Source organism: Rhipicephalus sanguineus, chromosome 10, assembly GCF_013339695.2.
Source record: "Rhipicephalus sanguineus isolate Rsan-2018 chromosome 10, BIME_Rsan_1.4, whole genome shotgun sequence".
NCBI classification, from domain to species: domain Eukaryota; kingdom Metazoa; phylum Arthropoda; class Arachnida; order Ixodida; family Ixodidae; genus Rhipicephalus; species Rhipicephalus sanguineus.
In genome coordinates this window covers 146665924-146688354 of record NC_051185.1, presented here as the reverse complement: position 1 = coordinate 146688354, position 22431 = coordinate 146665924, and the positions used below count along the sequence as shown (strand labels likewise).

Here is a 22431-nt window from a genome sequence, read left to right as displayed (position 1 = left end):
CCCACGCGCGGAAGCACGCTGCACACTCAAGGTCGATGGAAATGTTGTTATTAAGTAGACTAAAGCGCGCATCGCAGAACGACATCTTGCACCTTCAGCAGTGCAGACACAATGAGCGATCAGCGAAAAATGACCCTTGATAATTAATCGCATCGCTCATTTAATGGGAGCTTGTACAGCAACGCGCATACCGGTGTCAACTCGTTAACTGACAGTTTTAGTTGTGCATCCGCAACAGCCCCGCGGACGCAGGCTGCTGTTGGAGATGGCTGGCAGATAACTTCCGCAGAGTTGCTGCAGACACCCAGCTAAAGCTGTATAATTAGTGCCTACCAAAGCAGTACACTCACCGTTAACGGGCGCACGTTGTCCGTGTCCGCAGCACCATGAATATTCCGCCCTCCAAGCGTGCCTTCGAGCACGGAGCCTGGCGTCAACGCCACCGAAGATGCGCATTTTTGTTCGAACACAAAACTGCATGACAGGCAACTGACGCAACGCGCGCAACCGACGCAACGCATTCCAAGAGACCAAGCAGACTGAGAGAGGAAGCCGAGGCGCGCGCGGTGCCAGCCTGGCTGGCTCCATCGGCGAGCCAGGCGAGCCACCGCGTCAGAACGGCGCCGAACAGCGAACGCGCGATACGTATGGCGTATACGACGGCGCCTTTATCACGGAAGCCAACCGAAACGCGCTTCAGGAGAGTCCCGTGACTCCAGCCGAAATGCTAACTCTCTTTCTCTTCATCTACCTTCGCAAAGAGGTCAAATGGACGCCCGAAGAGAGTCACGTGGCTGTGACCCTCTCTTGACTCTTTCTTTTTTCTTAGAGTGCCGATCCTGATGATGCAGATAACTGAATCAGGAAGAACGTTAACTTCAACAATACTTTACTTGGCTGGGCTACCAGAACCCACTCTTCTTTTTAAGGAGTATCGTAAAGATTGTCCTTTTTATTACTTCTTATAGCCAATTGAAACATTTTTTTTACACGTCCTAAAAGCGAACTCGTCACCGCACGACATAGTATATATTTTACGAAACAATTATGGCTCACAAAAACACGACAAAGCCTTCGTAGCGAATTGTAGAAGTGGAGATAGCTGGGCCAATTGGTATGGATCCATGGGAGTAAACAGCGCAAAAATCAAGACGACGCACACAGGAAGAAAAGACACGAACAGGCGCTGACTTTAAACCGATCTTCTTTAATCATGGGAAAGCATGGGAGCCCCGCCACGGTGGTCTAGTGGTTGTGGTGCTCGGCTGCTGACCCGAAGGTCGCGGGATCGAATAACGGCCGCGGCGGCTGCATTTTCGACGAAGGCGAAAATGTTTGAGGCCCGCGTACTTAGATTTAGGTGCACGTTAAAGAACCGCAGGTGGTCGAAATTCCCGGAGCCCTCCACTACGGCGTCTCTGATAATCATATCGTGGTTTTGGGACGTTAAACCCCAGATATTATTATTAAAACATGGGAAAATAGATTGCTATATACTGTTTCCCGCTCCAATGTACGAGTATTTTTAATTGGAACATAAAATTTCCACTGTAAGGATTAAGCTGAATTATATCGACTGTCTAACGTAGCTTTTTCTCACGGGGGGAGAAAACATCAACAATATTGTGAAGAATAGCGACTGCGCCTCGAATGACACAGATACTGTTTTCGCTATGTTTAAATAAACTGATTCTCTTAGAAAATAATGAATGACAGTAATATCCCTGTGTTGAAGGTCGCCGTACCGCTACTGCTCATTGTGTAGCTATCATTTTGTCTTTCTGCAGGGGCACTTGTTCGGACTGTCATGGTTGAATATGTCTGCGCTATTTAACACGTATATATATATATATATACATATATATATATATATATATATATATATATATATATATATATATTACTTCGCTTATTCTTACATACTTTCTCTACTATTTTATTCTCACGTGTATATTCTTGCACAATTTGGTTATACCTTTGGTTTGCAGACGTGTTCATAATTATTTCTTGTTCAGCTTCCATATGCATGAGCTTTAGTGACTGGAGTAGGTGCTAAATATTAATAATATTAATAACAATAGCCTTGATACTGCAATAAGAATCAGCATAACTTAATCTTTGCTCAATACAGGTTGGCAAATTTACGAAGCAATCCTAACATGCATTATGAATGTTCATAATGAATAATGCACTCCTGGAATGGAGACTAATAAGTAACACAGGAGCACACACATCGTTTGTTATTTCTTAGTCTGCCTTCATGTTGCACTTTTGTCATTATGAACCTGTACCACTCCGTGACCTGTACCAACGTCCCCAATTGGCAGTTATACTTAAAAATGTGAAGTCTCCATACTAATACATAAATCCATGTTGAAGCATGAACTAATAATATTTTAGGAGTTCTGTTGCTTGGGGGAGTTGGAAATTCATACTTGGAAGGGAAGCGCTGGTAGACACGGACTAGAGGAAGACACATGGACACACAGACGGAAGCGCTCTAGAAACTGGTTTTTTATTGAGAATCTGCCCTACATATATACATCGCTTTTATGGCCACGCGACAATTTCAGCGCACTGACGAATTCAGGAACATAATTTCTTTTTTTGACAAAACTATCGACGGTGTGCTGACACATTTCGCCCCTTTTATGATTATGGACCCTGCTTCGATGATTTCTCGAGTGCACTTATCTTTGTGGCGGCTGATTATGATACATTTTGAATAAACAGGTGAACAACCACAGTCATTGCAATGTGTGGACAGATGAACAACCACCCTTCTATGATGGTGGTGAACAGGTGAACAACCACCCTTCTATGATTGTGGCCTAAAAGCCATAATTATAGAAGTGGTGAAATATGTCAGGACACCGTCGATAGTGTTGTCAGAGAAATTATGTTCCTGAATTCTTCAGTGCGCTGAAATTGTCACGCGGCCATAAACGCGATGTATATATGTGGGGCCGATTTTCAATAAAAAAACCAGTTGCTAAAGCACTTCCGTCTGTGGGTCCGTGTGTCTTCCTCTAGTCCGTGTCCACTGCGCTGCCCTTCCAAGTAATAATATTTATGCACACATCCGGCGACCTCCGGAAGAACTGTATTATCTACGCAAATTTGATGGAGACAGATGCTCTTAAGTGCGTAGCACATTAGGGGCCCGGCTGGTCGTCCATCCGTAACTCTCATATGGCGGGATCATGCTCACAATCAAGTGGTCAATGCAGGCCTAAAACGAGGCTAGCAATGTCCAAAACCAGGTTAAAATAAGTGAACTAGGTCGAAAATAATATGATAACATAAATAACCAGGAAGTAATCGCAATAATTACCTTAAAATCGTAAAAAATGTTTTGGAAGCATGCGGCTGACACCCGCGCCGTGCAAGAGAGGGCGCCACCACCTCGCCAAGCGCGTCATTGCTCCTTCCATTGGCGCTTGTCCAACGCCTTCGTAACAACATCAGAAGGGGGAAACAATCTGACGAAACTCGCCGCAGACGACAAATATCTCAACTGCCGTAACATGCAGGAATTCGATAAAACGCAGCAAAAAGTAGCGTGCAAGTCGCATAATCAGTTTACGAATCTCTCTAACAAGGTTCTACTCGTTCTGGGGAAACCCTACATGCTTACCGCAAATATTAAGGTCATCGACGGTATCTTAAACGGAGCAGTGGGAACTCTACGAACATGAATCGCTGGGTACCCGTGCTACGAACTCACTCAGGTTTCACAGCAGTGGAGCTGCATTTAGCGCAGGAGGTAGAACGACGTGATTTCATTTTCCACCGATTGAAGAAAAGTACATCACGTAGAGGCGCTTGGTCGCAAATTAGATGCTGCTACGCTTTAGATACATGTAAAGAGTTTGACTTACTTTGCGGGGTGTGGCCCGGATCACCTGTGATTCAGGGACGAATTAGAGCACTTTAGTGGTACCTTCAGCCTTATTATTCCGTCGAAAAAGGTTCTTGCCTATCTAATCACCTCCCGTGCACTGTTCTCATTAAAAAAAAAATATCGCCATATCATTAGAATACGCTAAAGCCTTTATGTTATGTGTCAAGAAGTGGCATCCCGTTATTTCGGTATCGCTCAGCAATATTTAACAAAATGGTTCCAAGTACAAAGCAAACAACCGAGCTGAACAAGGATATCCTTGCCGCACACTAGATGTGACAGCTACGTCAGTGCTAAGCTATTTGGTAATAGTAAGCTTAGCACAGCAGATGCCATTTTCACGCCATCTTTTATGACTGCGCCCAGATTACCGTGATCCAGCAGCGCAAATAATATTTCACAACTCGCTCTATCAAATGCATTTCTAAGTCTTATCATATCATTCCTATGTGGCCATTTGGTGCATCACAACATTCCAAAACTGTTATTGCGGTATGAATATTATTAAATATGTTTCTTAGTTTTATTCCACACGTATGTTGTGCACCAACAGTACTGGCAATCACTCTTTGGAGTCTTTTTTTCTGCAAAGCTTTCATATACACCACATAATCCACGTTCGTGAGATCTATGGGCCTATAGTTTTCCACCATTTCAACTTTTATGCGCGTTCGCTTCTTGGTATGATTGTGACACGAGTTGCTCTGAACGACGAATCTAGTTGCTCAACTTCATATGCTTCTGTTATAACACGATAAAGCATCTCCGTCAATTCAACCTTGAAAGCATTATAAAAACCCCTTCCGATGCCATCGGTACCAGGCGACTTGCTTTTACTAAGTTCATCATTTGCTTGCCCATTATCAGCGTTTCCAGCGCATCCCTGACGTCATCATCCAGTTTTGGCGGAAGTTAAATTCTTTCATGACTTCTTCTGTTACATCCATTTCGCAGCCCAACAGTCTAAAGAAAAGCTTCTTCGATAAGTTTAATAAAAGCTGATTCGATAAGTTTCTGTTCCAAGGAAAGCATACATTCATAGCGGCTTATGTAATCGCATTTTTCGCTGCATCACGCTTTTCTTCCACGAGCGCACGTTTTGTGGGCACTTCGCTCATTGTAAAGCGTTCCGCACGCTCCCTTATTAGTGCAACTTTACATCGTTATTCTACAGTGCACTCTATAGGCCACTGAACTTCCTTTCATCCTTTGGTAAACAATCAGCGTATAGTGCTGTCCGTTTCAGTAGATATTAAAGTGTGCTCTGGAGATATTTTTGCTTTTCTTCATATCATATGACGCTTTACCTCTCATTTGCGTAAATTGAAGTTAATTTTTAAATTCTTCCAAAACACATATGAAACTTGTACTCTTATACCTCACACATGCTAAGCGAGCGCTCTATCATATGAGGTACACCCCCGATGGAGAATCGAAGCATACGCTCGCAACCCGATCGGTAATTACGTGACAGTGTTGATGGAGAAGGAGAGAAGCCGACGCGGCTGAGGACCGGTTTTGTAGCGACGGCAGCTTGTTATTAGACGCATTATTTCATTCCATCAATCAAGCAAAATGATTCTCGCCACAGCCATCAAAAAAAAAGAACGGTTGGAGGTGCTGGGTATCGATCCCAGTACCTCTCGCATGCTAAGCGAGCGCTCTACCATCTGAGCTACACCCCCGGTGGAGAATCGAAGTATATGCTCACCACCTGATCGGTAATTACGTGACAGTGTTTGTGGAGAAAGAAGGCAGCCGACGCGGCTCAGGACCGGTTATCTCGCGACGGCAGTTCTTTATTACGCGCATTGTTTAATTCCATCAATCAAGCAAAATGTTTCCGCCATCGCCATGAAAAAAAAAACGGTTGGAGGTGCTGGGTATCGATCCCAGTACCTCTCGCATGCTAAGCGAGCACTCTACCATCTGAGCTACAACCCCCCCCCCCTTTTTTTTTTATTTATTGCCTGTCTGAGACAATGTACAGTATGAACATGTTACAAAATATACACATCCATCCCACGACAACACAGTTAACATGCCATCAGTCCTTGGGCTGGTGTTGTCCACCTAAAATTCCTTCAAGGCCGCCAGAGGTTCTATTCTCGACAGCCATTCGGGCACATTCCTCTACTTTTATATTTTTAATGAAAGCAGACGTACTTTGCCTAAAGTAAATCCGTGCTGGCTTAGCGTCCGGGTCGCAGTAGTATCCAGCCATCCTAGCCCGCCATAAACATTATAATAATATGTGGGGTTTAACGTCCCAAAGCCCCGCCATAAACAGTGGAGGCCATTCAGCATTATTCAATCGAATGGGACTCGATCTTCGTTCCTTATTGCCAGCAACATAATCCCATGCGGATCCAAAGGAAAATCTTTATTGTTCTTTGAAGGGTGTCCCAAAAATTTGCCTCTTCCCAGCAGTGCACAAAAACATGATTTATGGTTTCTGGTTTCTTGCAGGTCAAGCATTTTGAACCCCATGGTACAAAACAACCCCTTTCTTCCATGAAAGACTTTACCGACAGTGATCCGGAGTGTAACTTAAAGAAAAAGGTTTTAACACCAGTAGGGACCTGCATGTTTTTCACCCGCTTCAGCACGTTCTGTCCCGGCCCTCCACTGTATATGGCTCTGTACATAGGTACCGGGAAAACAATGTCACACACAGCTTTATACAATTCTATTCTTTTAACGCAAAGCAGGTAGTCGAAAGAAAAAGGCGGCCGAAGCAGCGAAGGAAACTAGCGTGCTTCAAGTGTCGAGCTGTGACACTTGATAGTTCGCGCTGATGTTGTGTTTGTTCGTTTAGCGGCGTCGTTTAGCGGTGCTCCGTAGCATGAGCGCGGACATCACGGTCAAAGCGTGAAACATCCCTCTTGCCCTCACCACGAGAAAACCGCGCGAGCAGACAGCGGAAGGCCAAGGTTCTCCTTGCGCAAATATAAGAAGCGAGCTAGCTCGCCGACGACTTTTAAATGCGCCCGTCGCGCTACTAGCGCCATCTCGCTGGTAATGTAGAAACGCTTATAAGCGCCGGCCATCTCTGAGTCCGTCCAGCGGTAATGGGTGTGTATATAACGCTCGCCGTTAGCTACGTGAGGACCTGCGTTCCGTGGCGTAGTGGCTAGCGCCACTCGCTGCGGAGCAAGAGGTCCCTGGTTCGATTCCGCGCCTCGGAAGCATTTTTCTGAATTATTTTTCTTTGGGGCTTTTATATATATATACATACTTATACATATACGGTGCATGACGGCGACGGGGACGGACATTTTCCAGCCGAGACTGTCCATATAATTGCTATCGCAATAAAACGAACCCGTAAGAAACGCACACTTTCTGCAACTTGTTTCAGATAGCCATGCAACGCTCCCGGCATGCTATCAGAAATGACGAGTTCCGGTAACGCGTTGCTTAACCTTAGTTGGAATACTGCGCGCAAAAAGGGATCGCTTACATCGCGAAAAAAACAAAAATCTATTGATTAACTGTCGTACGTAAAGATGCACTAAACTTAGCCCCCCTTCCTTCACCCGCCGGAACAAACTGGTTCGGCTGCACCTTTCCCACGTTGAGCCCCATATATATACAGCAAACACTCGGTGTAGCTTTTGCACATTTGTCCTGGAACAATGCAACATCTGCATGACATACCACAACTTGGTAATGGAAAACGTGTTACAACAGTAGCTCTTCCAAAAATGAACAGGTTCGTGCCTTTCCACCTGTCCGCTTTTTCTTTTGTCTCTTTGGTCTGATTTACCCAATACTGGTCGCTATGTTTGTAACTCTCGAGGGGAAAACCAAGATACCTAGTTGGCATTTTAACCCACCGCATACTGGTAAAATTATCCGGCGTTGAAGGCCACCTTTCATGCCACAGCCCAAGGGACTTTCCGCAGTTCACTCTGCTACCCGTGACGTCACAAAAATGTTTCACTTATCGCTTCTTTTACACTTTCTGTATCCCTGCAGCACATCGCGATATCATCTGCGTATACCAGCAGCTTCACTTCGGTCTGCGCCAGTGTGAAACCATGTATTTTCTTATTTTCCGTGATGGCCATGCACATAACTTCAATATAAATCGCGAACAAAAGCGGCCTGAGTGGGCAGCCTTGACGAACAGAACGCTTCACGTGAATGGGGGCCACCAAAGACTTATTTACTATTATTTGTGTTGTGCAGTTCTGGTACGCCAAGGCCACTCCCTCCCTGATGACGGAACCAACATTAACATGATCTAAAATGAGAAACAAAGTATCATGAGATACACAATCGAACGCCTTTTCCAGGTCGAGCTGGAGGACGGCTACGCTAGCTAAAGCGGCGTCGCGACACTCGAGCACACACCGTATCTTATGAACCATTCGAGCAAATAGTCCTTCTTTTAATCCCACACGTTTGGTGTTCTGCGACTATTTCTTGTATGACGCTTTGGAGCCTCGCTGCTAAGACCTTCATGAAAATCTTATAATCAACATTTGTCAGGGATATTGGTCTGTACGATGTCCCTAGTCTGAGTTTTTCCACTTCCTCCGTCTTGGAGATCAATATGGTGTGCGCTTTGTCAAATGAAGGCGGCATAGTTTTTCGTTCATACGACTCATTGAATACTTCCGTCAATAACGGGGACAATTCTGTCTTAAAAGCTTTATACAATGCCGCGGTTAGACCGTCGGGTCCGGGTGACTTGCCAAGGTTCAAATGGTCTATTGCCCATTTAACTTCACTCGCTGTTATTTTGCCTTCGAATCGTCCCCTTGTGTCGTCCCTCAGCCGAGGCATGCGCTCAAGAAAATCTTTTTTGAATCCGCCCACATTAGTTTTTTGAAATGCAAAAAGTGATTGATAGTGTGTAAAAAAAGGCGCGTCCGATAGTTTCATTATCGCTCACAAGTCTCCCGTTGCAATAAATCATATCGACATGATTACGTCGACCTTGCGCTGTTTCTAGTACAAGCGCTCTTTTAGTGGGCGTCTCTCCCGCCACCAGTTCTTTAGCACGCGCGCGCACGAAGGCACCTTTGTAACGCTCCTTGTCGTACCGTTCTAATTTTAGGGGCGAAGCTCCTTAAAGCGGCACCCGTTCGTCCCTCGTAGTGCGTAACGAGTCGTAACGCTAGTACCAGATCTTGACCTCCAAGGTGGTGCCGGTGGGAGATTTTTCCTGTGCGTTGCTGAACAATAAAAAATTCGCAGCGTGCGCGTTAACTAAAAGCCGACTTCTTCTGTCTCTCATTCCCATTAGCAGCCATTGTTTACCTCCAAGGTAGTGCCTGGTGAGATTTCTCCTGTGCGTGATTAAACAATAAAAATTTTGTTCAAAACGCCGTTGATTGATGAAATAAACCAACGAAAGACGCCAGATGTTTTCTAAAAGCAAAACGAAAGAACGCCAGATGTTCTCTAAAGCAAAACGAAAAGACGCCAGCTGCTTAACGAAAGACGCCAGATTTTTCTGAAGCAATGGTTTTCTAAACAATGAAAATTCACAGCGTACATGTAAAATTAAAGTGAGCTGCAAGTCGTCATAACTCATCGAACCTTTAGTATAAACGCGCCCGATCTCACGTCGGTGATGATGTACTGGGCAGAATTCACGGAAGATTCACGGTTTAGCGATGAACCTCCGCAGCTTCGCCCACTCATCATCATTCACTCCGTGGATATGTTGTGATTTTTATTTCTGTGCCCGCACGCGCATTGTACCTGAGGTCGATCCGTGTCCATGATTACGTATAGTGTGCGTGCATTGTACGTAAGCGGCCGTGCTCGAGCATTTATGCTTTGACAGTCGATACGGGCGGAGGCGTTGCGTGAACCTATCTTTGTTCTGCGTCGTTATTATCGCTGTATGCCGTATGGGAAGCTCATATGAATACGTGAACAATTATATTTTTGTGGGTGTAATCATTGTGTAATGCAATGCGCTTTTGTTTGCTGGCGCGTAGTGATGAGAATGAAATCTAAAACAAAGAAACAAATAAACGAATGCTCACAGGGCGTCGCGTGTACACAACAGCAGCCAAAACGAGGTTGATCAGCGCGTGGTCCTCTCTTGACTCTGCCTACAAAGAGAACCCGTCTCAATTTAGATCTGTCGTGCTTTCTCGCGACTCCTTTTGCCGACATGTAAGCTCAAGCAACTTCTGAAGCACAGTGGTTCGGCCACAGAGGGCGGGTCGGGAAAGACAGTTTGCGCGACGGCTAATCCGTCCCTCTAGCGGTCGAGGTCGTCCCCCGTCCCCGTGTGCCACCCGAGGAGATTAGTGTGGATTTGCGGCCGCCCAGCCTGATTGATGGCAAGTGGGTCTCTTGGGCCGAAGGGCTAGGAACACCGCTCTGTTTGGCGAGTCGCGCAGTACATCTTCCTTTCCTCTCGACGATGCTATATACTCGGGGAGAACGCTGACTTCTTCCTTTTCGTCGCGACTGAATGGCTGGCTGGTTGGTAGCTCGCTGATAGCGGTATGTCTATTGTGTCTGTACACTCGTCGCGTTATCGCAGTGCCGTATGTAGGACGGCTTTCTGTTACCGTTTTTAGGCACCGCTGAGGGCACCGTAATGAGATTTGAGAAATAAATAAATGGAATTGCTACTGGATAGATTGCTCATTCGATACATTTTCTTTACTAACTCAATGATCGACTTCTAATTGCATTAGAATGTAATACTATGTTCAGCAATCTGGCTAGTGCCTTGAAACCGCGTGTACATCACTTCGCGGTCCGCTTCAACACATTCGTACACATCGTCCAGGCCATTCTCGATGATTAACTTATACAACGCGTCACTGCTTTTGTCGCGAACGCCCATACTGTTCACTCTATCCCGTGCACTTAAAACACAATTGAAGTCCCCTAACAGTACAACCCGCTTATCACAATTCGTCCACTGAAAAAGATTCGAAAAAAAAGGGTACGCTCATCCACGCCATTCGGCGCGTATATGCCGATTACTCGGAATTCAATTTCGCAAAACATAAAATCACAATACACAACTCTTCCTGACTGACATGAACATACACCTTGAACAAGAAGGCCTTGCAGTTTTTTTACAAAAAGAACACATCCCGCGGACGTCCCTATCGCATGACTCACGACTGCATAGTACCTGTCAGTGAAACGACGCACCATGCTCCCGGTCTCGTCCTCCCCGTCAACCTTAGTTTCCAGGACGGCTAGGACGTCGATATTTTGGTCGGTGACCAACCGTGGGAGCTGACCTTGCCTACGCCAACCGCCAACCCTATCACGTTAAGCGTAGCTATGCTGAGTGATGGAAACGGTACCATTGTGACCTCTACGCTAAAAGGAGTAGGCCCGGAGCATTGCGCTTACCTTTCACGTCTAGCCTAAGGCTAGGCGCCTCCAGGACCATCCTGCTTGCCGGCCTGCAAATACTCCTCAAGGGAAGGGTGAACCGCTTCCCTTGAGGAGTATTTGCAGGCGGCTCCTCGCTGTTGGTAGACGACGTCTTGTCCGTTTCCCCGGTCTCGTCGCGCGCATGCTTTAGTGTGGCCGTGGTGGCACTCATGTCTTTCCCGCTTCCGGACGTATCTCCTTGGAACTCTGCTGCCTCGTCCACCTCCACTGGCACCGCTTCCTGCTCGACCCTTTCAGGTTCAGCTGCTGACGGGGTGATGACAGGTACGGTTAAATGCTGAGGAAGCTCAGACAACTTGTGTGTGTCTGTCGATGCCGACCCCCCGGCTGTCGCCAGGACCACTGTGCTGCCGGCTCCTTCAGCGGCCTCCTCCGTCTCGGCCGCGTCCATGACGAGCTCGGCAACCACCTCGCTCTTCGCTGGTCCTGTTGCAGAGGCATACGTCCTAACACAGTCGGCTTCGACGTGCCCGAAGCGTCTACAGCGGGAGCAACGTGGCACCTTGCACTCACGGCGGACATGCCGTGTGCCTTGGCAGCGCAAGCACTGCATCGGCCGTCCAGGCACAACAACGAGGGCCAGCTCCCCGTCCACGCGGATCTGGTGTGGAAGGTCCTCAACCCCCATGAGACCACTCTTCAACTTCAGTAGGACTGTCCTTGTGGTTGAGCACTTGTCTGCCATGCCCGGGACCCGCCAGCGCTCACGGCTCACTTCCACCACCTTTCCGAATGCTGCCAGTGAAGCCCGCACATCTTCGTCGCTCACCCCGTGCAGCAGCCAGTGCAGCCTAAGCTTCACCTGCTGGTAATACGGGTCGACGACGGCGCAACGCCTCCCCTTCACCTGTAGCTCCTTCAGTGCAAGTGGGCGTTTCATGGGAGCACCGTCGTTGAAGGTCACCGCCCATAAGTGGTTTATCTGATACGCGCCGAGGCTCACCACATCGGTCAGCAGGCCCGTCGGCGTCAGTGCATCCCGAAAATCTTCAACCTTGTAAGGCGAGGCCCTGACACCTCCGTGTAAAAACACGGTGTTATTAATAAGTTTTCCTTTTGGCAGCTGAGGCAAAATAAAGTGGTATTCCTTGTCATCCGTATTCCTGTTTCAGCGGCCCATAGTGGCCGCTATCGCCGCTCCTCTGGAGCCCATGACACTGCGATGCGATCAGCTCGGCTGCCGGAAGCAGAATGGCATCTGAGCTACACAGCTACACCCCCGATGCGGAATCGAAGCATGTGCTCGCAACCTGATTGGTAATTACGTGACAGTGTTGGTGGAGAAGGAGAGCAGCCGACGCGGCTAAGGACCGGTTTTCTCGCGACGGCAGCTCTTTATTACGCGCATTGTTTCATTTCATCCATCAAGCAAAATGTTACTCGCCGCAGCCACGAAAAAAAAAACGGTTGGAGGTGCTGGGTATCGATCCCAGTACCTCTCGCATGCTAAGCGAGCGCTCTACCATCTGAGCTACACCCCCGACGGAGAATCGAAGTGTATCCTCACCACCTGATTGGTAATTACGTGACAGTGTTGGTGGAGAAGGAGAGCAGCCGACGCGGCTGAGGACCGGTTTTCTCGCGACGGCAGCTCTTTATTACGCGCACTGTTTCATTTCATCAATCAAGCGAAATGTTACACGCCATAACTATGAAAATAAAAAACGCTTGGAGGTGCTGGGTATCGATCCCAGTACCTCTCGCATGCTAAGCGAGCGCTCTACCATCTGAGCTACACCCCCGATGGAGAATCGAAGTGTATCCTCACCACCTGATTGGTAATTACGTGACAGTGTTGGTGGAGAAGGAGAGCAGACGACGCGGCTGAGGACCGGTTTTCTCGCGACGGCAGCTCTTTATTACGCGCACTGTTTCATTTCATCAATCAAGCGAAATGTTACACGCCATAACTATGAAAATAAAAAACGCTTGGAGGTGCTGGGTATCGATCCCAGTACCTCTCGCATGCTAAGCGAGCGCTCTACCATCTGAGCTACACCCCCGATGGAGAATCGAAGTGTATGCTCACCACCTGATTGGTAATTACGTGACAGTGTTGGTGGAGAAGGAGAGCAGCCGACACGGCTAAGGACCCGTTTTCTCGCGACGGCAGCTCTTTATTACGCGCATTGTTTCATTTCATCCATCAAGCAAAATGTTACTCGCCGCAGCCACGAAAAAAAAAAAAAAACGCTTGGAGGTGCTGGGTATCGATCCCAGTACCTCTCGCATGCTAAGCGAACGCTCTACCATCTGAGCTACACCCCCCTTTTTTTTTCTTTATTGCCTGTAATCAGCAGTACATGAGAGCATCAACATAAACAACATATGTACACAACTAAATGGAATGCTTATCCATTACAAATAAATAATGAGCTGCCACCTGTCAAATCGGAACAGGCGTTGTTTAGAATTCCTTAAGATTGGCCAGGGGTTCTATTCTGGCCAGCCATGGTGGCGGACACTCTTGTGCAGCCATCACATCAAGAAAACAAGTTATTTGTTCTCGAAAATACACATGGACTGGTCTTCTATCGGGATCACAATAGAAGCCGGCCATGCGTGAGCGCCATATACAGTAGAGGCCAGTTACCATTATCTGATCGAAAGGTGTTCCGTCCTCATCTCCTATCGGCAAATATCTGATGCCGTGGGGGTCAAGTGGAAATTCTTTCTTTACTGTTCGCTGTAAAATGTCCCAAAAATACACTCCCTCCCAGCAGTGTAAGAATACGTGGTCTATTGTCTCAGGTTGTTTGCATATGATACATTGCGATCCCCATGGCATGTAAAAGCCCCTTTCTTCTAAAAAGGTTGCAACTGAAAGTGTACCTGTGTGCAGTTTGAAAAAGAAACTTTTGATACCTGGCGACATCTGCATTCTTTTGACACGTTTGAGAACATTCTGACCTGGACCTCGACTGTATATCGCCCTGTACAGCGGCGGGGGAAAAAGGCTGTCCAATACATCATTGCGCAGCTTTTTCCTTGTGACCGTAAACAGGTATTCTTTCGAATAACGTACAGCAAGGAAACGAACACTGAATACAATTTCTCGGTAAAAACCGAACACTGCCGCCGGCACACTTTGAGAACATACAATTAATTCTGGCAACAAATGCGCGAGCCTAACTTTACAGACTGTTTGCAGAAATGGGTTCTCGTTGTCGCGGAAGAATAGGAACCGTCCAACTAGTTGCCTCACAAACAGGTGGGCCAGCCCTAACCCTCCATCTTTCACCCTTCTGAACAAATTGTTGCGACTACATCTCTCCCATCCGAAACCCCACACAAACACGGCAAACACTCTGTGCAATTTCTGCACATTCACCCTATTACAGAAAATGAATTGCATAAGATACCATAGCCTAACAACGAAAAACAAGTTGCAGATAGTAGCCCTGGCAAATACTGAAAAGTGCTTAGCTTTCCAAGCTTCAGCCTTCTCTTTAGCAGTTCTATGCTCGCCCTGCCAGTATTCGTCACTTTGTTTGTAAGCTTGAAGCGGTGCGCCTAAGTACCTTGCTGGCACTGTCGACCACTTGACATTGGCAAATATAGCAGGGGTTTCAGGCCACTCCCCATGCCAAATACCGAGGCACTTGCTCCAGTTCACTCTACTGCCAGTGATTTCACCGAAGTTTTTAACAACATTTATCGTTTGCAAAACACTCTGCTTGTCTTTACAACACACGGCTACGTCATCAGCATAGGCCAGGAGTTTGACTTCTGTCGTTTGCATTGTAAATCCTTGAATACATTTGTTCTCAATCACTGCCAAACACAGACACTCTAGATAAATACAGAACAAAAGTGGGCTGGCTGGGCAGCCCTGACGCACAGAACGTTGTATGCTGATGGGGGCCCCCAGTGACTTGTTAATTATGAGCTTAGTAGTGCCGTTCCGGTACGCCATGGCTACCCCGTCAGCAATTATGGACCCGACGTTTATATGCTCAAGAATGGCTCTTAGAATAATATGAGCAACACAATCAAAGGCCTTCTCCAAATCAAGTTGGAGAATTGCGACTCGCTCCCTCAACGCGTCACAGCATTCCAGACTCGATCGCATTGTGTGTATGTTGGTGTTGATGGTACGTCCTTTGATGCCGCATGTTTGGTGCCTGCCTACGATGGTTTTCATTACTGATTGTAACCTGTCTGCGATTATCTTCATGAATATTTTGTAATCGCTGTTCGTAAGCGATATTGGTCTGTACGACGTAACATGTTTCAGTTTCGCAGGCTGATCTGACTTGGGGATGAGCACGGTGTGCGCTTCCCCGAAAGAATAAGGCAGTGCGTTTACTTCATACGCTTTGTTAAACACGTCCGCGAGCAAGGGCGCTAACTCTGACTTAAACTGTTTATAAAAGGCAGCACTTAGGCCGTCTGGACCGGGCGACTTTCCTATTTTTAAGTTGTCGATTGCTTTTTCAACTTCGTGGACTGATATCGGTGCCTCTAGCCTGTTCTTCGTGTCATCGTTGAGTTGCGGCATACGTCCCAAAAAGGCAGATCTAAAAGCGTCTACGTCAACAGTTCTCGATGCATAAAGTTGTTGGAAGTGCTCGAAAAACGCATGTGCTATACCGTCACAGTCAGTTATTTCGTGACAATCTATTTCTATTGCATCTATATGGTTGCGCCGCGCATGCGACTTTTCCAGCCCGAGCGCGCGTTTAGTTGGCGCCTCATCTGCTGTCAGTGCCTCGGCCCTAGCGCGAATAATCACTCCCCGATATCGCTCTTCATCGCAGAGCTCCAATTTCGCTTTAATGCTGCGCAAGTCATCTTTGTAAACGCCCGGTTGGCTGCTTTCTAAAGCCGTTAATTTTTCCAATACCGTCCTTAGTTCTTTCTCTTTAGCTCTTTCTTCCTGCCTTATTTTACATGATCGTTCGATGGCGGTTAACTTAACTCGCTGTTTGAAATGTTCCCACCTTTCAGCGATTTGCACCTTGTTGTTATTTTCTACTTCTTTCAAGTGTTCCTGCACGTTGATTAAAAAAAGCTCGTCCTTTAACAAATTGGAATTCATTTTCCACATCTCCCACGTGAAGTTGTTGCGTTTTCTTTTGTGTCCAATACATGTCTTTACCAAACAATGATCTGTAAATGAAAGAGGCGTCACTGCGTAGCTGCGGCACAGAGGTATCACGTCTAGAGACACGTACATCCTGTCCAGACGAGCGTGACTATTGCCCTGGAAGTGCGTGTATTGAACATCGCGTGTTCCGACTAGGCATTCCGCCACGTCGTCTAAGTCACACTCTGCCAATAATTCATTGAGTGCATGGCAGCTTTTATCATTTGTTCTGCTGCCTGTTCTGTCTCGATCTCTGAGTACACAGTTAAAATCTCCCAGAATAATAACTTTTCTCTGCATGCAGATGTGCGTTTTTAGGGAGGAAAAAAACTGAGTGCGTTCATCACAACTGTTCGGTGCATATACACACAAAACCCGCCATATAACATCACAAACAGTAAAGTCAATGTACACTAGTCTGCCCGAAGGACACGAATAATAATTTTCGATAGATAGCCCGGGCATTTTCCTCAAATAAAATAACGCCCGCTGATGTTCCTTTAGCGTGGCTCACTACCGCGTAGTACACCGACGTAGCTACACCCCCGGTGGAGAATCGCAGTGCATGCTCACCACCTGATTGGTAATTACGTGACAGTGTTGGTGGAGAAGGAGAGCAGCCGACACGGCTAAGGACCCGTTTTCTCGCGACGGCAGCTCTTTATTACGCGCATTGTTTCATTTCATCCATCAAGCAAAATGTTACTCGCCGCAGCCACGAAAAAAAAAAAAAAACGCTTGGATATGCTGGGTATCCATCCCAGTACCTCTCGCATGCTAAGCGAACGCTCTACCATCTGAGCTACTACCCCGATGGAGAATCGAAGCATATGCTCTCAGCCTGATCGGTAATTACGTGACAGCGTTGGTGGAGAAGGAGAGCAGCCGACGCGGCTAAGTACCGGTTTTCTCGCGACGGCAGCTCTTTATTACGCGCATTGTTTCATTTCATCCATCAAGCAAAATGTTACTCGCCGCAGCCACGAAAAAAAAAAAAAAAACGCTTGGAGGTGCTGGGTATCGATCCCAGTACCTCTCGCATGCTAAGCGAGCGCTCTACCATCTGAGCTACACTTTTTTTTCTTTATTGCCTGCTTTGACAACACACCAATAAAACACATGCATATATAACACATTGTAGTCACACTAAAATGACACGGTCACCGTAAAATTGTTTGAAGTTTACAAGGTCATCTAGGATAGCCATCCACTCGGGGGGCTCGTCTTGTGCTCGATATACTTCTCGAACATGTGCAATACTTGCAATGAAATTTTCCCGTACTGTGGAAACCTTGACATCGACATGGCGTACTGCCATTCTTGTTTTCCATAGACTATGGAGGCTGAGGAGCATGAACATGTCGTAGCGTGTTCCATCATATGTATCCGTGGGCAGAAACCGTATGCCTATGGGTGTAATTGGTAGATCTTTTTTAAGAGTCCGTTGTAGTATGTCCCAGTGGAAGACTGCATCCCAGCAATCTATGAAAGCGTGGTCAATCGTCTCCGGCTTTTTACACAGCAAGCAGTCAACAGTCCATGGTACGTCAATACCTTTCTGGTCTAACCATGTTTTAACTGGTAGGGTATTGGTATGTAATTTAAAGAAGAACGATTTAACTGTAGATGGAACGGGCATCCTTTTAACACGCTTCAACACGTCATTTCCTGGCCCTCCTATGTTAACAACTCTGTATACTGGTACTGGTAACAATACATCAAGTAAGTCTTTATACAATTTTTTCCTGGTAATTGTAGACAAATAGTCCAAAGAAAACCTTGCGTGTAATACACGAAACGACATAACCACTTCACGCATGAATCCCGTCACACTCTTCCCACCGTAATCACAGCACGTAATGATGAATTCTGGCAGAGCACTTGCCAGCCGTACCTGTATGACTGTGCGTAAGAAATCATCCCTTTGATCTCGTAAAAAAAGAAAACGTGACACAAGCTGCCTGATATAGAGGTGAGCCAGCCCCAGTCCACCACTGCGAACTGATCGAAACAAATTAGTACGACTCAAACGTTCAAAACTTGACCCCCATATAAATACAGCAAAAACCCTATGTATCTTTTGCACACACACCCTCGTCATGAAAATAATTTGCAAAACATACCATACTCTGGCAACTAAAAACAAATTACAAGCACTCGCGCGGCCGAATATTGACAAGCCTCGGCCGATCCAGCCACACGTTTTTTCCCTCATTTTATCAGTTTCTTCTAGCCAATAATCTGTGCTATCTTTATAGTGCTGCAGCGGCACTCCCAGATACTTCACAGGTGTTGTCGTCCACCGTGCCGAGGAGAGGTGTTCTGGCGTTACGTCCCAGTTACCGTGCCATATACCGATGCTTTTGTCTCAGTTTATCTCTGATCCTGACTGCTTGCAGTATGCTTTTGCGACTCTAACCACTTCCTGGACGCTTTCTCGATCATCACAGAATACAGCTATGTCGTCCGCGTAGGCTAATACCTTCACTTCGGTCATTTGCAGTCTGAACCCTCTAATATTTTCGTTATTGATCACAGCCAAGCAAAAGGGCTCAAGGTATAATGCAAAGAGTAGAGGGCTTAGTGAGCACCCTTGCCGGACACTTGATTGGACAGGGATTCTTTCACTCAGGGTTTTATTAATTATAACCTGTATCGTACAGTCCTGATATGACATTTTGACACCTTGCTTAATAACATCACCAACGTTAACATGATTAAGTATTAAAAACAGCACTTCGTGTGACACTTTATCGAAGGCCTTCGCTAAATCTAATTGCAACATGGCGACTCGACTATCGAAAGCGTCGCAGCATTCAAAGACACTACGTGCTACATGAGTGTTTGTACAGATGGTACGCCCTTTAATGCCACACGTTTGATGTGGCCCAACCAAGTCTTTGATCACAGTTTGTAGTCTCTTCCCAAGAATCTTCATTAACGCTTTGTAATCAAAATTGGTGAGACTTATTGGCCTATATGAGCTTACTGACAGTAACTTCTCTCGATCCTCTGTTTTTGGAATTAAAACCATGTAGGCAGATCGAAAAGACGGCGGCAGCTGCTTTTTGTTGTATGCCTCCTCAAATACATGATATAATATCTGGGACACTCCAGGCGCGAATGCCTTATAGAATTCAGCTCCCAAGCCATCCGGTCCCGGCGCTTTTCCTACCGACATATCTTCTATCGCGAGTTCAATTTCTCGCCTACTTATCTTCTCTTCTAGTCGCTCTGTTTCCTCTTTATCTAGTCGTGGCATGGCCTTCAAAAAATTTGTTTGAAATTCCATATCCACTGTTCTTTTGTCACCTAATATTTCGTGGTAATATTCTTGAAACGTGCGTTTTATCACTTTACAATCTGAAGTTATCTGTCCACCGTACCTTATTTGTTGAATTTCATTCTTAATAGCGTATTGCTTTTCGTCAGCTAAAGCGCGTTTATTTGGCCTCTCATCGACCCATAACCTTTCGGCTCGGGCACGAACCACAGCTGCCTTATATTTTTCATTGTCGATAGCTTCCAGTTCTTTCTTTACCTTGCTAATATCCCCTATGAACATTCCTGGTTCGGTACTCTCCATTTCAAGCAACATTTCAAGTTGTCGTTGTAGCTCCTTTTCCTTCATTTTTTTATTGCGGCTTCTAACGCTTGCCTTTTCCATCGCGATCATCTTAACCTTTATCTTTAGGTCCTCCCACGCTTCCGCAAAGTTGGCTGGCTCGCTATCTAGCATTTTTTCGATTTCATCTTGTACTCTCTTAACGAATACCTCATCTTCAAGAAGTTGGCTATTGAATTTCCAGAGGTACCAGTTGAATTTACGCTTTTTTGTTAGGGAGCCAATTTCAAGGTAGACCATACTGTGATCACTGAAGGAGACTGGCTGCACACCGTAGTTATTGCATATTGATACTAGGTCAAGCGAAACATACACTTTATCTAGTCTCGCGTGACTGTCTCTTTGAAAATGCGTGTATGCCGGTTTTGATGCGCCCATTAAAAGGCGGCCAACATCTTCCATGCTATGTTCCTGAAGTAGGGTGTTCAGCAAAAGAGCGCTTTTATCACGCACTACGGCTCGCTTAGCACGGTCCTCAGTATAACAGACGCAGTTAAAATCTCCCAATATTATGACGTATCTATCACAAATTAGATACTGTTCAAGCCCTGCGAAAAAAGCACATCGTTCCTGCATATCATTCGACATATACACACAAATCACTCTCCACAGATAACCGCTAAAAGAAAAATCATACACGATGAGCCGACCGGTTTCATTAACCTTGAGTGACTGTTCTGTGACATTCAAACTTTTCCGCACCAATATAAGACAGCTGCCAGACGTTCCCACGGCTGGGCATACGCACACGTTGTATTATGTTCTAAATGGGGCCACCATGCGATCAGTCTGTTCTTCGCTTTCAACCTTTGTTTCTTGTATTGCTACAAGATCCAGTTCCTTATCAGCACACAGGCGATTAACTTGGCACTGCTTTCGTCTTGCGGCAAGACCGCGAACGTTAACGGTGGCAACACGCAGTCCTCTAACCAAATCCACTACCATAATGATTTGAAACAGACTAATCGCACGGTTCAACAAACCCCTCGCGCGCAAAAGCAACCCAAAGATTCAAATTCCGCGTACAATAAGCCAACCGTACAGAACTGCGTTTTACACTTGTGAATTGGATGCGTACCTTAGATACGCAGCACAACAGCCTGCTCGTCTTCTTATCCATAGTGCGCGGTTCATCGCCCATGCGCCATGAAAGGCCTGGGCTAACGTCTTACTTGAGCTCCAAGCCCGCCGGTTTTCTATCCGGCGGAATGTTCGGCTTCGGTCGGAAGATCGGCCGTCGCGTGATCGCCGCCTTTGGTGGTGGTTCCTCGCTTGTAGGGTCCCCTTTTTGGTCTTCACGAGCTGCTTGGTCATAAGTCCGTTTTGTTACATTCCCGCATGAGGAAGCTACGTCCATTTCATCAGTGTGGGGTCCTTCGCTGACCAGCGCCACGGCGTTCGATGCCTTTTGCGAGTCGCTGTCTTCCCTTTGCTTGGCCTTGTCCATCGTCCCCTTTGCTTTCTTTTCCTGGTTCACTGGTCTCTGTCGCTTTCCTCGCGCCAGGTTCCTCACGGGGCGTTTGCACCGGGGGCGTGACCTGTGATTTCGCCTTCGGCGTGCCACCAGAACACACTTCTTCGACGTCGGCTTCGTCCATAAGGTGTTCCGCCACTTCCTCCTTTGCTGCAGGGCCTGTCACGTTCGCATACGTCCTAACGCATTGCGACTCGTCGTGTCCATAACGTCGGCAGAGTGCGCAGCGTGGAACGCGATATTCACGGCGTATATGCCCAGTATTCCTGCACCGAAGACAGAGCGCAGCTCTGCCTGGAGCGACAACTAATGCCTGCTCGCCGGCGACGCGTAGCAAATGCGGCACGTCGTCCACGGTTAGGCCTTTCTTCAGCACATGGCTGACAAGCCGTGTCGAAGAGCCCTTGTCTTGTAGGCCATGAACACGCCACCGCTCCCGCGTAATCTCCTTAACAGTGCCGTAGGGTGCCAAGGCCTCACACACATCCTCGTCTAGTAGGTTGTGAAGCAACCAATGCACTTTTATGCGTATAGCTTGGTTTCCAGGATCAATGACCAGGCAGCGGTGCTCCTTCACCTTGACTTCTTTTGCTCGCAACATTTCTTTCACAGCATCGGCACTCTTGAATGTCACGGCCCATACGTGGCTCATCTGATACGCCCCTAGCGCAACCACGTCAGAAAGCAACTTCAAACTCGCCAGCATATCCCTGGAGTGTTCCACACGATACGGCCTCGCACTCACGTCGGCATGTAAAAACAAAGTGTTCAAAACAACTCGCCCAGTGGGTAGCTGTGGCAAAAGCACCTGATAATCCGTGGAATCGTTGACAGTTGTCCTGGTACCGCGGCCCTGTTGGGCCGCTGAAGCCGCTCCGTTGATAGCGGAGCACATGTCACAACGTCCGTTCACTACGGCGGCCGGAAGTGGAATCCCCCATCCA

The 22431-nt window shown here is 46.8% G+C and overlaps 6 non-coding genes across 6 annotated transcripts; all 6 read right to left on the bottom strand.

Moving 5' to 3' along the window:
• Positions 1-5516: 5516 nt before the first annotated feature.
• Positions 5517-5589, bottom strand: Trnaa-agc (transfer RNA alanine (anticodon AGC)). Its single transcript has one exon. It is a non-coding gene; the product is annotated as a tRNA-Ala (tRNA).
• Positions 5590-5775: 186 nt separating this feature from the next.
• Positions 5776-5849, bottom strand: Trnaa-agc (transfer RNA alanine (anticodon AGC)). Its single transcript has one exon. It is a non-coding gene; the product is annotated as a tRNA-Ala (tRNA).
• A 6858-nt stretch (positions 5850-12707) lies between these two features.
• Trnaa-agc (transfer RNA alanine (anticodon AGC)) lies at positions 12708-12780 on the bottom strand. The gene has a single exon. It is a non-coding gene; the product is annotated as a tRNA-Ala (tRNA).
• Positions 12781-12968: 188 nt separating this feature from the next.
• Positions 12969-13041, bottom strand: Trnaa-agc (transfer RNA alanine (anticodon AGC)). The gene has a single exon. It is a non-coding gene; the product is annotated as a tRNA-Ala (tRNA).
• A 188-nt stretch (positions 13042-13229) lies between these two features.
• On the bottom strand, positions 13230-13302 carry Trnaa-agc (transfer RNA alanine (anticodon AGC)). Its single transcript has one exon. It is a non-coding gene; the product is annotated as a tRNA-Ala (tRNA).
• A 192-nt stretch (positions 13303-13494) lies between these two features.
• Positions 13495-13567, bottom strand: Trnaa-agc (transfer RNA alanine (anticodon AGC)). Its single transcript has one exon. It is a non-coding gene; the product is annotated as a tRNA-Ala (tRNA).
• Positions 13568-22431: the final 8864 nt, after the last annotated feature.